We start from the raw sequence: 13,230 nt of genomic DNA, 5'->3' as shown, positions 1-13,230 counted from the left end.
GCTCTTCTTTGTCCTTTTTTAATGTTGTTGGTTTAAACTCTGTTGTATCTGATATAAGATAGTGACCCCTGCTGTTTTTTTGTTTTCCATTTGTGTGGCAGATCTTCTTCCAACCATTTACTTTGAGCCTATGGGCATTATCCCATGTGAGACAGGTTTCTTGAAGACAGCAGATGGATAACGCTTGTTATTTTATCCAACCTGACACTGTCTAATTTAAGTGGGGTGTTTAGACTATTTACATTCAAGGTTAATATTGATATGTGAGGTTTTCATCCTATTGTGAAGTTGTTAGGTGGTTGCCTATTCTGTGTTTCTCACAGAGTTGATGCACCTCACAGATTATGCACCTCACAGATTCCCATTTGCTCAAAGAGCTCATCTTTATGCAGTATCTTGTAATTTCCCAGTGACTGAGGCACACTAAAAGCCTCTAATCTGCCATCTCACTTCCATTTTCTGTATGTCACTTTTCTTTTTCTGTTTATAAATCGTCCACCACATGACTGTGCTTGAGCCTGTCTGAGCCTACTCTGGCTTGGGAGGCTGCCCAATTCATAAATCACTCTTTGCTCACTTAAGCTCTGTTAAATTTTATTTGTCCAAGGTTTGTTCTTTTAACACATGAAAGGTTTTCTTTCTCTGAGACCCCTGGTGGCAATTGGATAAAGAATAGCTACTACATACTGAGTGACATTTTTTCTCTTGTGGGTTTTAGGATTCTCTCTTTGTCTTTGACTTTTGACAATTTGACTATAATGTGCCTCAGAGAGGACCCTTTTGCATTGAATCTATTTGAAAATCTCTATACTTCCTGGAACTGGTATCCATACTCTTGCAAGACTTGGGAAGTTAGCAACTATTATTTAATATATAGGTTTTTTTTGTAGTTTTTCCCATCTCCATGTTCTCTTCTTGAAACCTCATATGGTGCCCCATGAGTCCTGTAGGCTTTCTTTATTCTTTCTTTTCACTTGGATTATTGCAAAAGATCTGTCTCTAAGTTCATAAATCTTTTCTTCTGCTTGTTCTTGTCTGTTGTTGAACTCGACTGTATTTTTATTTCATTCATTGAATTCTTCAGCATCAAGATTTATGTGGGTATTTTTTACAATATTTATGTCTTTGTTGAATTTCTTTCAGATCATGACTTGTTTTCCTGATTTTGTTGTATTGCTTACCCGTATCCTCTGTATCTTACTGAGTTTGCTTAAGAAAATTATTTAGAATTTTTTCTGTTGTTTTGCATATTTCCTTCTCTCTGTGATCTGTTACTGAAGAATTATTATGCTCCTTTGAAGTTGTCATGTTTCCTTGGTTCTTCATGTTTCTTTTGCCCCTATATTGATATCTGTACAGCTGGTGGAACAGTCAACTACTGCAATTTTATGGAGTAGCTTTCATAGAGAAAGACTTATTCCCATAGATGGGTCCTGTGATGTCATTTGGTTGGGTTATGTTGGCTTTGGCTGTAGGTGGACACAGGTTTTCATGAAGTTTCTTCCCCTATAATCCATGTTAGAAATGTCTATGAGTGCCTTAGTGGCCTAGGCTATGGGAGTTTGGCAGTGCTGATGTGGCTTTGCCAGGGATGAGTTTGTCAAACTATCTCTCAGACCTAGAGTGTACACATGCATGCAGTGGGTTGACCAGTTTGGGACCTGGCTTGGCAGAGTTAGGGTCACTGGGCTATTTCATAGGCCAGGGGCATGGGAGCATGGGATGGGTTGGCCTTTGGGAGACTGGTTTGCCAGGATCAGGGCCTCTGGGCTGTTTCACCAGCCAGTGGTGCAGGCCATAGTGGCTTGGTTGGTTCAAGGAGGGATCCACCTGAGGCAGGTCAACCAGGCTGGTTCTTTGGCTGCAGGTGTCAGCATACAACTGTTTGGCTGGCTTGGGAGTAGGTCTTCTGGAGGTTGGTCTCATGAATTGTTTCTCTGGCTGAGGGCATGGACATGTAGCTACTTGGTTGTCTCAGGGACTTGTCCAGTGGAAGCAGATCTTGAGGGCTGGTTCTCTGGCCAAGGGAAGAGGTCTTGCGGCTGCTCAGCTGGCTTAGGGGCATGTTCCCCAGATTGTTTCTTCTGACAGAGGGGTGGGTGTGGGGCTGCTCAGTGGGCTTTGGAGCGTATCTGCTGAAGGAAGATCCACCAGATTCTAAGGAAAGCAGCTAGACCTACAGGGCCACATTTTTAAATAACTGTGAGCAGAGTCAAAAATGGATTAAAGATGGAACAGACTCAGTAGCCTACAGAAAGCCCATTTTATTAAATATGTCAGGAAGTTACTCTTGCATCCAAGAAATTATTCTATATTTGTCTCATCACATCCAGGTGAAACAGCTTTGTTATTATCTCAACACCCATGGGTTTTAAACTACCACAGTAATCTTTTCATAGTTCATAGGGAGTATTTGTGCAGCTCAGTTAAAGTATGACTTCTAATTAGGATTTAATTAGAAATAGAAAGCAGCTTGTTTAGAACATGGCTTTGTATGTCGAGTTACAAAGCTTCATCTGCATCTCTATTAAAGATTTTTAAAATCCTCTATATGCTGAATTAAGGAAGAGTGATTCTGAATACATTTTGCAAAACCTATGGGCTCCATAAACAACCATTAGGAAATATCAGATAGAAATATCATAGAATCCCTGAATTTGTATTTATGCTTCCTTTCCCAAGCCCTGTTTAAAGATGACACCCAAAAGACCAAAGTGATACATAATAGATTTAATCCACGATTATCAACTTTGATCAAGCAGTAGTGACTAAACTGAATGGAATTTTGAGAAGACATGTCAGAGTTCAGCAGGAAAGAGTACATAGAAAAGTTTTGATAAATTAGCTACAGAGGAGGTGAATAATGGCATGTGTATCACGGTAAGTAACTGAATACCTTGAAGCAGTCTCTCCAATTAGAAAACACACAATCAGAACAGGAGTTGCAACAAAGCCTCATGAATGCTTGGTTTATTCATGTGGCCCAATATAATATCTTAAAAAGATTATTTTCAGGCCGGGCGCGGTGGCTCAAGCCTGTAATCCCAGCACTTTGGGAGGCCGAGATGGGCGGATCACGAGGTCAGGAGATCGAGACCATCCTGGCTAACACGGTGAAACCCCGTCTCTACTAAGAAATACAAAAAATAGCCGGGCGAGGTGGCGGGCGCCTGTAGTCCCAGCTACTCGGGAGGCTGAGGCCGGAGAATGGCGTGAACCCGGGAGGCGGAGCTTGCAGTGAGCTGAGATCCGGCCACTGCACTCCAGCCTGGGCTGCAGAGCGAGACTCCGTCTCAAAAAAAAAAAAAAAAAAAAAAAAAAAAAAAAAAAAAAGATTATTTTCTGTATTTCCTTGTATACGATGGTCCCTATTCCAGTGGGTCTGAAACATCCACATTTTCTTTAGAAGAATCATATTTCTTATCAAGAGAAACAGCAAATGTTTGGTTTTATACCTTTAAAATGTTTTTTTACTCTTACTCTTAAATAAGTTTTTAAAACTATTAACATGAGCAATAGTTCTGAAATCTAAAGGTTTTTAATTGCAAGAGATAGGCTTCTTTGAAAGGAGAAAAGCTTTTGAGAATCAAAGTAAAAACTCTGAAAGAGGCTACACATAACAACAGATTTGAAAGACAGTGGAAGACATAGACTGCCCTAAGGAAGTATAAACTGGGCTGGAAGAGACAGGTGAGTTTGAAAGAGATTAGTAGGACAATAAAGATAATGGTCTCATGGGGAGGAGCAGATTTGGCCGCCATTTGGCAAAAAATGTATTAGTATGTGCATAAAATATAATCATCAAGGTTATACATATTTAGTTATTTTATATGCTCAAAAATATATTGCATGCTACATTTAATCGTACTGTGCAACGTACAAAGCATGTGTCTTAACAGAGCACGCCAGGGTGACTATGATATATGAAGCCCCAGAAAACATAAGGCTGAAAGATGTGCTCTGGATTTTGCCATAGAAGTCACCCAAGCAACCATCCCAGCTGGAATCTGACCATGTGGAACTGATGTCCACAGCACATTGCCAGGTCGCTCCCCTTATATGGTACTACCTCTTCATGCTGATGATATTTTAATAAGCTTTTTTTTTTGTGGGGGGGGGGGCGCATCTGAATAGAGGAAACAGAATAAAGATTAAAATCATATGGGAAGATATTATCTGGCCAAAGGGAAACTCTGAGATCGTGTGCTGAGATCACTTTGGACACACAGCTGCCTATTATTACTCCCTCTGGCATGGTCATAATTGAGATAAATGTAGCTAGAAATTTATATTGCATTCCTTATCTGCCATTGGCCTTACTGCTTGGGAAGAAATTTTAGAGCTGAGGTCATACATTATAATTACCATGTAGCATCATCATGAATGTTTTTTTAAATGGACATTTAAACACATACCAAAAAAAAAAAAAAAGAGCTAATTTGTAATTAAATAAAACATGGTTTTGTGAAAAACCTACTATGTATATTATACTTATTTTCCACCTTCTGCCCCTCATTAGGAAGAAGGTTGGCTTACATTTTGTGCAGAGGTATTTGGGAGAATGCTCTCAAGGGATACAACTGTAGTAAAGCGAGGAAGACAAGATGGGGCAAAGGGTGAAGCTGACCTGCACTGCTGCTGCACCTGAACTTCATTTAGCCTTAGGGAGCTTTGGACAAAGCACAACACTTCAGAGTTATCTCAAACTGAGGCATGGGGCTGGGACTTTGTGTCCTGCCTCAATCGGTCATTGGCCATAGAATTCCTCCTAGAGCAGGCGTAATTTTAGATGAGGCAGTTCCCTGAGGCTGAGGGCGATTTCAATGAAGAGTGTAACTATGAACCACTGGATGTCAGTAATTCCAGCACTGGGGAATAAACAGGCCAGTCCTGATGAGAAGAGTCAGTAACAAATCTCAGTATACATTTCAAACTTCCATGTGCAGAAACATCAGTTTAAATTTTAACATTAGAAACTATTATCCATGGCCGGGCGCGGTGGCTCAAGCCTGTAATCCCAGCACTTTGGGAGGCCGAGACGGGCGGATCACGAGGTCAGGAGATCGAGACCATCCTGGCTAACACGATGAAACCCCGTCTCTACTAAAAAAAATACAAAAAACTAGCCGGGCGAGGTGGCGGGCGCCTGTAGTCCCAGCTACTCTGGAGGCTGAGGCAGGAGAATGGCGTGAACCCAGGAGGCGGAGCTTGCAGTGAGCTGAGATCCGGCCACTGCACTCCAGTCTGGGCGACAGAGCGAGACTCCGTCTCAAAAAAAAAAAAAAGAAAAAAGAAAAAAAGAAACTATTATCTAGGCAATTCTTCAGTTCTCCCCTTTGTGAAGACTCAATAAATGCAGACTCCCATTATTCCTCCACCAGCCTACCAGATTTCATCTACAAACTGTAGTGCTGGATATAGATGACTTGAGAGTCTAGGTGTGCATGCAATGTGATGTATGACGGTAGTGGTGGTGCGGGAACCTGTATCTATTTGGCTATCTAGCACATCTTGAGACCGTGTAAGAGGATTAGAGAAATGCACAGATTTCCTACTTCTTAATTTTCTTTATCCTAGGATTTTATATACAAATACATTTAAGACACCTCTGATGTTATAAGGTGAACCCCGTCACCTGTCACAGGTGGTGTGAACACTGTGAGTTGCTGACTGGTGTCCCTGTAAATTGCAGAAGCAGGGATATTGGAATCCAGCAGTGGTGGTCCGTGCTGATGCGCACGTCTTTCCTGGCTTGAATCCTTTTCATTACCGATATAAATCAATCTGTCAGCCTCCAGCGGTTAATACTGTAGTGAATTTCTTTAATTGAACTCCAAACTCTAAAAGTGTAATCTCAGGGAAAAGTTTCTAAAACATATTTTTAAAGTGTGCATTTCAAAATATAAAACAAAATAAACAGGATGTGTATATATGTGACTTTCATCTTTCAAAGTTTCTTATAATCTGTCCTTAACTTTTAAGGATCTATGATGTCTTCTGCTGATAAAATGTTAATTTGAAGTTCAGAAATTATTTTCGGCCAGGTGTGGTGGCTCACGCCTATAATCCCAGCACTTTGGGAGGCCGAGGCAGGCGGATCAGCTAGGTCAGGAGTTGGAGACTGGCCTGACCAACATGGTGAAACCCCATCTCTACTGAAAATACAAAAATTAGCCGGGTGTGGTGGTGGGCACCTGTTAACCCAGGTACTCAGGAGGCTGAGGCAGGAGAATCACTTGAAACTGGGAGGCAGAGACTATAGTGAGCCGAGATTGCGCCATCGCACTCCAGCCTAGGCAACAGGGCGAGACTGTCTCAAAAAAAAAAAAAAAAAAAATTATTTTCATTTTACTTTTTTCTTTGGTTTAAGTTAAAGTAAATTCAGTACTTAAGAAAACAGTACATTTAGATCGATGCCATTTTTCTGAAGTTACTTCTTGTTACTGATCTAGTCATCTCCCTTGCTCTGAATATATCCCAAGGGAGAGAGAGAGCGCGAGATCTTAAGTGATGTTCACTAGTTGTTAATGATAGATTCTTCTGTACAGCAATTTAATATGTTTTTAAGTTCCCACCTACTTTTCTTTATTGCTTGCATTTATATAATAAGCATATATCATTTTTATATAACAGTAAGATAGATGAATACTATTAAAACCTCAGAAGAAAATAAAGGGGAAGGAATACAGAGCTCCCTCAGACCTTATTTCATCACAAGCAGTTTATCTCTTTATTCCCATTTAATCACTTCAGCCTCAAGGTGAAAAAGTGTAACCCATAGACAGAGGTAATCTTGTCTTGATACAAGAAAACATTTGAAAGTTGAAATAGTTAAAAGTATGCTCCTATGAGCTAGGGCTCATTTTACTTCCATTTCTTAATTTATAATCTTTGTGTATTTCCTGGAAATAAGCCTCCTGAAGGGAATATAAAACACAGATAGAAAAATGATGTCAACCAACTGAGCCCCCCACTGCGGTCACACATGAAGTCGCAGATGAGCAAACTACGGTACAGGAGAAACCACTTTTAATTTAATTAGTAGGATAAAAGTTACTTTCCTTCATGTTTCTCCCTCTGCTTTTGGGTTTCTGGGGTTTTTTAAATCACAAAAAACTTTTAGAAATTACAGAAAGCAGAGAAAATATGTACAAGAAGGAATAAAGATCATCATAATTTTATCTCCCAAAGACGACTAGCAATATTTTAGTTTAATTCAAGATTTTTTTAAAAGGATTTTGGTTGTCAATTGGGATCAAACTGTCTAAGAATGTTTACATTGCTTTCTGTACAAACATGATATATACAAAAGTTTCTTATGAGCATAACTCAGTATACGTGTAATACATGATCACAGAAGAAATTGGAAAACACAAGGTTTTAAAAATCAATCATCCTGCCATCTATATGTAAACATTCTTGATACACATTCTTCCAAACTTTTTAAGAGAGTAATTAAACAAAACCTTCTGAATAGTTTTTATTTAACAATAGATCATAAACATCATAGGTACCTCTAATTTTTGCTACTAGAGAACTGAAATAAAAGATGTTTTAAGGTTTATCTTTGTGTATAATGAGCATGTTGTCCAATTACTTCCTTAGGAAAAATATCTAGAGGTAAACTACTGAGTCACACTGTAATAACATTTTAAGGGCTGTTCATCTGTTTCTAAGGCTAATTAGAAGGGTATACAAATTGGTAGTTTTTCCAAAAGTAAAGGACGTCCGCTTCACAAACCCTTACCAATTCTGAATAACGTTACTAATCCTAGTATTTCAGTCCAAAAGGAAAAAAACAAAACAAACGATTGCTTATTGTCTTTTTATGCTTTGATTACTATAAAGGCTATAGAATTTTTCAGAGAATTACTATTTTTATATATTTCTAGCATTTCTTTCTATTGTCATCCTTATACTTTTGCTATTAATTTGCATTATTTTTAAATAGTCACATTATTGTTCCTTTGTCATCTGTTTCCAAATGTTTATAGGTATTTATTTTTCTTGTACAATTAACTTTTCTAATGTTTCAAAGTAAAGCTATATGATAATTGATAACAGAATCTTTGTTTTTATTGTGCTCTTAATGAGAATAAATCTAGTCTTCTAGCCATTAAGGATGTATGTTAGTTTGAGATTATTGTGTCAACTTCTAATCGTATTTTGCTAAACATATTTTTAAAATCAGATGTTTCAGATTTTGTCAAATGCCTTTTTGGCATCTATTAGGAGAATATATTTTTCTCTTTGAATTTATTGAAAATATAAATTATATGTAATGCTTTTTCTAATATTGAACTTCTTTACATTCTGGAAATACATTCTCCTTGGTATTGAATGTTTGAATCTGTTCCATATGTCCTCATTTTAAAAAATGCCAATTATGCATATATTGAGCCCTTCTTTATCTTTTCTATTATTAAAATATTTTATTATTTTAGTTTGATTTGTTTTTTGATTTTCCCAAGCCATCCACCCTATCTTTGCCAAAATTGGTATTACTTTCTTTTTCTACTTATTGTTTTCATTCTGAAATGTTTGTTTTATTGCCATGTTTTTCCTGAGTTTTTCCAACTTGCTATTAGATTCTCCTGTTATCACATAATCCTCTTCCTAAGCATTTTTTATTTTTAGAAATATCAAATTGTCTCTAATTTTTTTAAGAATATGAAAATCTATTGAACTGAAGCCTTCATTCTTTGGGCAACTCATTTAATAATGCATATTTATTTCCTTTTGTTTCAGATTTTTACTCATCTCTGAATGATTCATCTGCCAGATTCCAGATAAGGAACTGTATGTAGTAAATTGTTAAAACTTTATGTTGCTTCAGCATCCGTTTTGAATCTAGGTTTAACTTTCTCATGCCAGAAGCAAGGCTTAGTTACCTTTGACACAGTATCCAGTTCTCTGGCTCTTCCCAGTTCCTCAATGTGGTCAATCCAAATGTCTGCCTCCTGGTGGCTCCCTCCCTATGGGACATACCAATACAACCTAGCTGACTCACCCCACTGACCCCACACCTACATAGACTGCACATATATGCCACAGTAACCACTCTCAGTCACAACATGACCCTTTGAGATTCATGCTGGCTTGCTCTAAACATGCCAATTAGAATCTCCTGTGGGAAGCCTGCTTGGGTAATACTCCGCACCCTAATAAAGTCCTTGGCTCATAGATCTTCCCCCACACCCCACCTATAGGTTGGGCACTCTGCTGGCTTCAGACTTCCTGTCAGCCCTCATTGACACTCCTCTTCTCTTTGGGATCTGTACGTAATAAACTGCTTCTGATATTTCATGTGTTTTTTGCTGTGTTACCTCATCTGTCTTACCTAATTGACACACCCAGATCTAACTTTCCTTCTAGTCAAAGCTCTCCTGGACAGTGGCTATCTTGGTGTTATAAACTGGACACAGGTCAGACAAGAGCCATAGGGGTATCTGCCAGCACAGACAAATTTACTGTGAGAGGCACACCAAGTCATAGGTTGTACACTTAGGCATTAAGCATTAAGCCATCCGCCAGAATTTAAAAAAAAAAAAAAAAAGCATCCGTATCCCATGAAAGGCATATTGTAAATATCCTGGATTATCCTCCGGATCTGCATCAGGGCAAGGCTGGAGTTTATAGCCAATCTCCAGAGAGAGAGAGTTCAGGACAAATTAGAGAGGAATACAAGACTATTCTGTGGAGAAAATGGAGAGTGGAGTGTGAACTGGCAATCTCTAGCCTCTCTTTTGTCTGTTCTCTCCTTTATTCTCTAACTAAATCTTTTAGCGTCTGAGGGAAAACCATAGTAGAGTTGGGGGTAGGGAGAAAGGGGAGTACAGAAGACAATAATTCAAAACCTATGCTCTGAAGTCACCCACAGGATTCAAATTCCAATGCTGCTCCATGCTAGCTCTTTGGTCTTGAAATAGTACTTTAAATTCTCTGTATCTCTGTGTTTTTTTTTTTTTTATCTGCATAGTCCCTTCATAGCTTGTTAAAAAATTAAATGAGTCACTATTAAATCTAGAACAGTTTCTGCCACATATAATAGTTCAACAAGGGTTAACATTATTATTAGTTGCTTTTGCCCCATGAACTTTCTGTTACAATATGCAACCGCTTTGTCCTTTTCCTTGAATCACTCTACCTTACTCGAAGCATCCACCTCAATTAGGAGGATTGGTTAGAGACCACAGAAATGACATAAGATGTATTCTTCAGTTGCAGTTTTTGACTTTCTGTGTTTTTTTGTGTGTTTTTTTTTTGTTGTTGTTGTTAACTAAGTCATTACAAGGACATGCCTGCATTTCTCATGACTGCCTCATTCCTCTAGCTTGCAGTCAGATGGTCAGTGGCTTCTCATTTAAGGACTACAGTGCTTACTTTGGGAGAAATCCATATCTTGCAGAACACAAAGAATACCACTTGACTATCAACAAGCTTTCTCCTTTGTAGAGATATCCTTGGCCAGAGTACTTCACAGTTTGAAGTTGTAGTAGACATTATTTCTTGGGTCGTTGTAGATGGTGGATTACTCCCTTTCTTTTTTTCCTTGCTGTTTCTGACAGGTTTCTTTTTTTTTAAGAGGAGAGTAATAAATATGCCTTAATTTAAGATTTCTTTTTTTTTTTCTTTTTAATTTATTTATTATTATCATACTTTAAGTTGTAGGGTACATGTGCATAACGTGCAGGTTTGTTACATATGTATACTTGTGCCATGTTGGTCTGCTGCACCCATCAACTCGTCATTTACATCAGGTATAACTCCCAATGCAATCCCTCCCCCTCCCCCTCCCATGATAGGCCCCGGTGTGTGATGTTTCCCCTTCCTGAGTCCAAGTGATCTCATTGTTCAGTTCCCACCTATGAGTGAAGACATGCGATTGTTGGTTTGTGTTCTTGTGATAGTTTTGCTGAGAATGATGGTTTCCAGCTGCATCCATGTCCCTACAAAGGGCCTTAAAACTCATCCTTTTTATGGCTGCATAGTATTCCATGCTGTATATGTGCCACATTTCTTAATCCAATGTGTCACTGATGGACATTTGGGTTGATTCCAAGTCTTTGCTTTATTGTGTGAATAGTGCCTTAATAAACATAGTGTGCATGTGTGTCTTTAGAGCAGCATAATTTATAATCCTTTGGGTATATCCCCAGTAATGGGATGGCACAGGTCATGTGACATCTAGTTCTAGATCTTTGAGGAATGTCATACTGTTTTCCTGTGGTTGAACTAGTTTACAATCCCACCAACAGTGTAAAGTGTTCCTATTTCTCCCACATCCTCTCCAGCACCTGTTGTTTCCTGACTTTTTAATGATGGCCATTCTAACTGGTGTGAGATGGTATCTCATTGGTTTTGATTTGCATTTCTCTGGTAGCCAGTGATGATGAGCATTTTTTCATGTGTCTGTTGGCTGTATGAATGTCTTCTTTTGAGAAATGTCTGTTCATATCCTTTGCCCACTTTTGATGGGTTGTTTGTTTTTCTTATGAGATTTGTTTGAGTTCTTTAGCCAGGTTCTGGATATTAGCCCTTTGTCAGATGAGTAGATTGCAAAATTTCTCCCCATTCTGTGTAGGTTCCTGTTCCTCTGATGGTAGTTTCTTTGCTGTGCAAGCTCTTTAGTTTAATTAGATCCCATTTGTCAATTTTAGCTTTTGCTGCCGTTGCGCTTTTGGTGTTTTAGACATGAAGTCTTTGCCCATACCTATGTCCTGAATGTTTTCACCTAGGTTTTCCTCTAGGATTTTTTATGGTATTAGGTCCTAACATTTAAGTCTCTAATCCATCTTGAATTAGTGCGTATAAGGAGTAAGGAAAGGATCCAGTTTCAGCTTTACCCTGCCATGGCTAGCCAATTTCCCAGCACCATTTATTAAATAGGGAATCATACATTCTTGTTTCTCTCAGGTTTGTCAAAGATCAGATGGCTGTAGATGTGTGGTACATTATTTCTGAGGACTCTGTTCTGTTCCATTGGTCTATATCTCTGTTTTGGGTACCAGTACCATGCTGTTTTGGTTACAAGAAGTGGGCTTCATCCCTGGGATGCAAAGGCTGGTTCAACGATAGCAAATCAATAAACATAATCAGCATATAAACAGAACCAAAGACAAGAACCACATGATTATCTCAATAGATGCAGAAAAACTTTTGACAAATTCAACAGCCCTTCATGCTAAAAGCGCTCAATAAATTAGGTATTGATGGAGCGTATCTCAAAATAATAGAGCTATTTATGACAAACCCACGTAATATCATACTGAATGGGCAAAAGGCAGGCATTCCCTTTGAAAACTGGCACAGAGACGGGATGCCCTCTCACCACTCCCTATTCAACATAGTGTTGGAAGTTCTGGCTAGGGCAATTAGGCAAGAGAAATCCAGGGGTATTCAGTTGGGAAAAGAAGAAGTCAAATTGTCCCTGTTTGCAGATGACATGATTGTATATTTAGAAAACCCCATTGTCTCAGCCCAAAATCTCCTTAAGCTGATAAGCAACTTCAGCAAAGTCTCAGGATACAAAATTAATGTGCAAAAATCACAAGCATTCTTATACACCAATAACTGAAGACAAACACAGGCAAATCATGAATGAACTTCCATTCCTGAGTGCTTCAAAGAGAATAAAATACCTAGGAACCCAACAGGATGACGAGGACACTCTTCAAGGAGAACTACAAACCACTGCTCAGTGAAATAAAAGAGGACACGACAAATGGAAGAACATACCATGCTCATGGATAGGAAGAATCAATATCGTGAAAATGGCCATACTGCCCAAGGTAATTTATAGATTCAATGCCATCCCCATCAAGATACCAATGAGTTTCTTCACAGAATTGGAAAAAACTGCTTTAAAGTTCATATGGAACCAAAAAAGAGCCCGCATCTCCAAGACAATCCTAAGTCAAAAGAACAAAGCTGGAGGCATCACGCTACCTGACTTCAAACTATACTACAAGGCTACGGTAATTTAAGATTTCTAAGCAAAAATCTGGAATACATTCAATAGCTTAAGGATGATCTGAAAGAATTCTCCTGTAAAATGGTCCAAGCTGAAATCAAATCAATGGTAAATTCATGATAAAATATAAAATTCTGTATGGCCACTATATTATATATACTTTCTACTTATTTTTAAGATTGTTTTTATTAGTTAATATTTTCAAACTATTCCACTTGGATTCTCCATATTATTAGTATTTTGTTTCTAAATTGATT

General features: G+C 38.4%; 1 long non-coding RNA gene across 3 annotated transcripts in view; it reads left to right on the top strand.

The window, feature by feature from the left end:
• LOC103887644 overlaps nucleotides 1-13,230 on the top strand; it is a 107,499-nt gene that overhangs the window by 74,875 nt on the left and 19,394 nt on the right. For all 3 annotated transcript variants that reach the window (XR_004176941.1, XR_004176940.1, XR_001906507.3), the window contains one exon: nucleotides 8,749-8,799. This is a non-coding gene — a long non-coding RNA (uncharacterized LOC103887644). The remainder of the gene's footprint in view (nucleotides 1-8,748; nucleotides 8,800-13,230) is intronic.

The sequence above is a fragment of the Papio anubis genome, chromosome 11 (assembly GCF_008728515.1).
Source record: "Papio anubis isolate 15944 chromosome 11, Panubis1.0, whole genome shotgun sequence".
Classification (NCBI taxonomy): domain Eukaryota; kingdom Metazoa; phylum Chordata; class Mammalia; order Primates; family Cercopithecidae; genus Papio; species Papio anubis.
The sequence above is the reverse complement of the archived record's forward strand: the minus strand, read 5'-3'. Positions and strand labels throughout refer to the sequence as shown.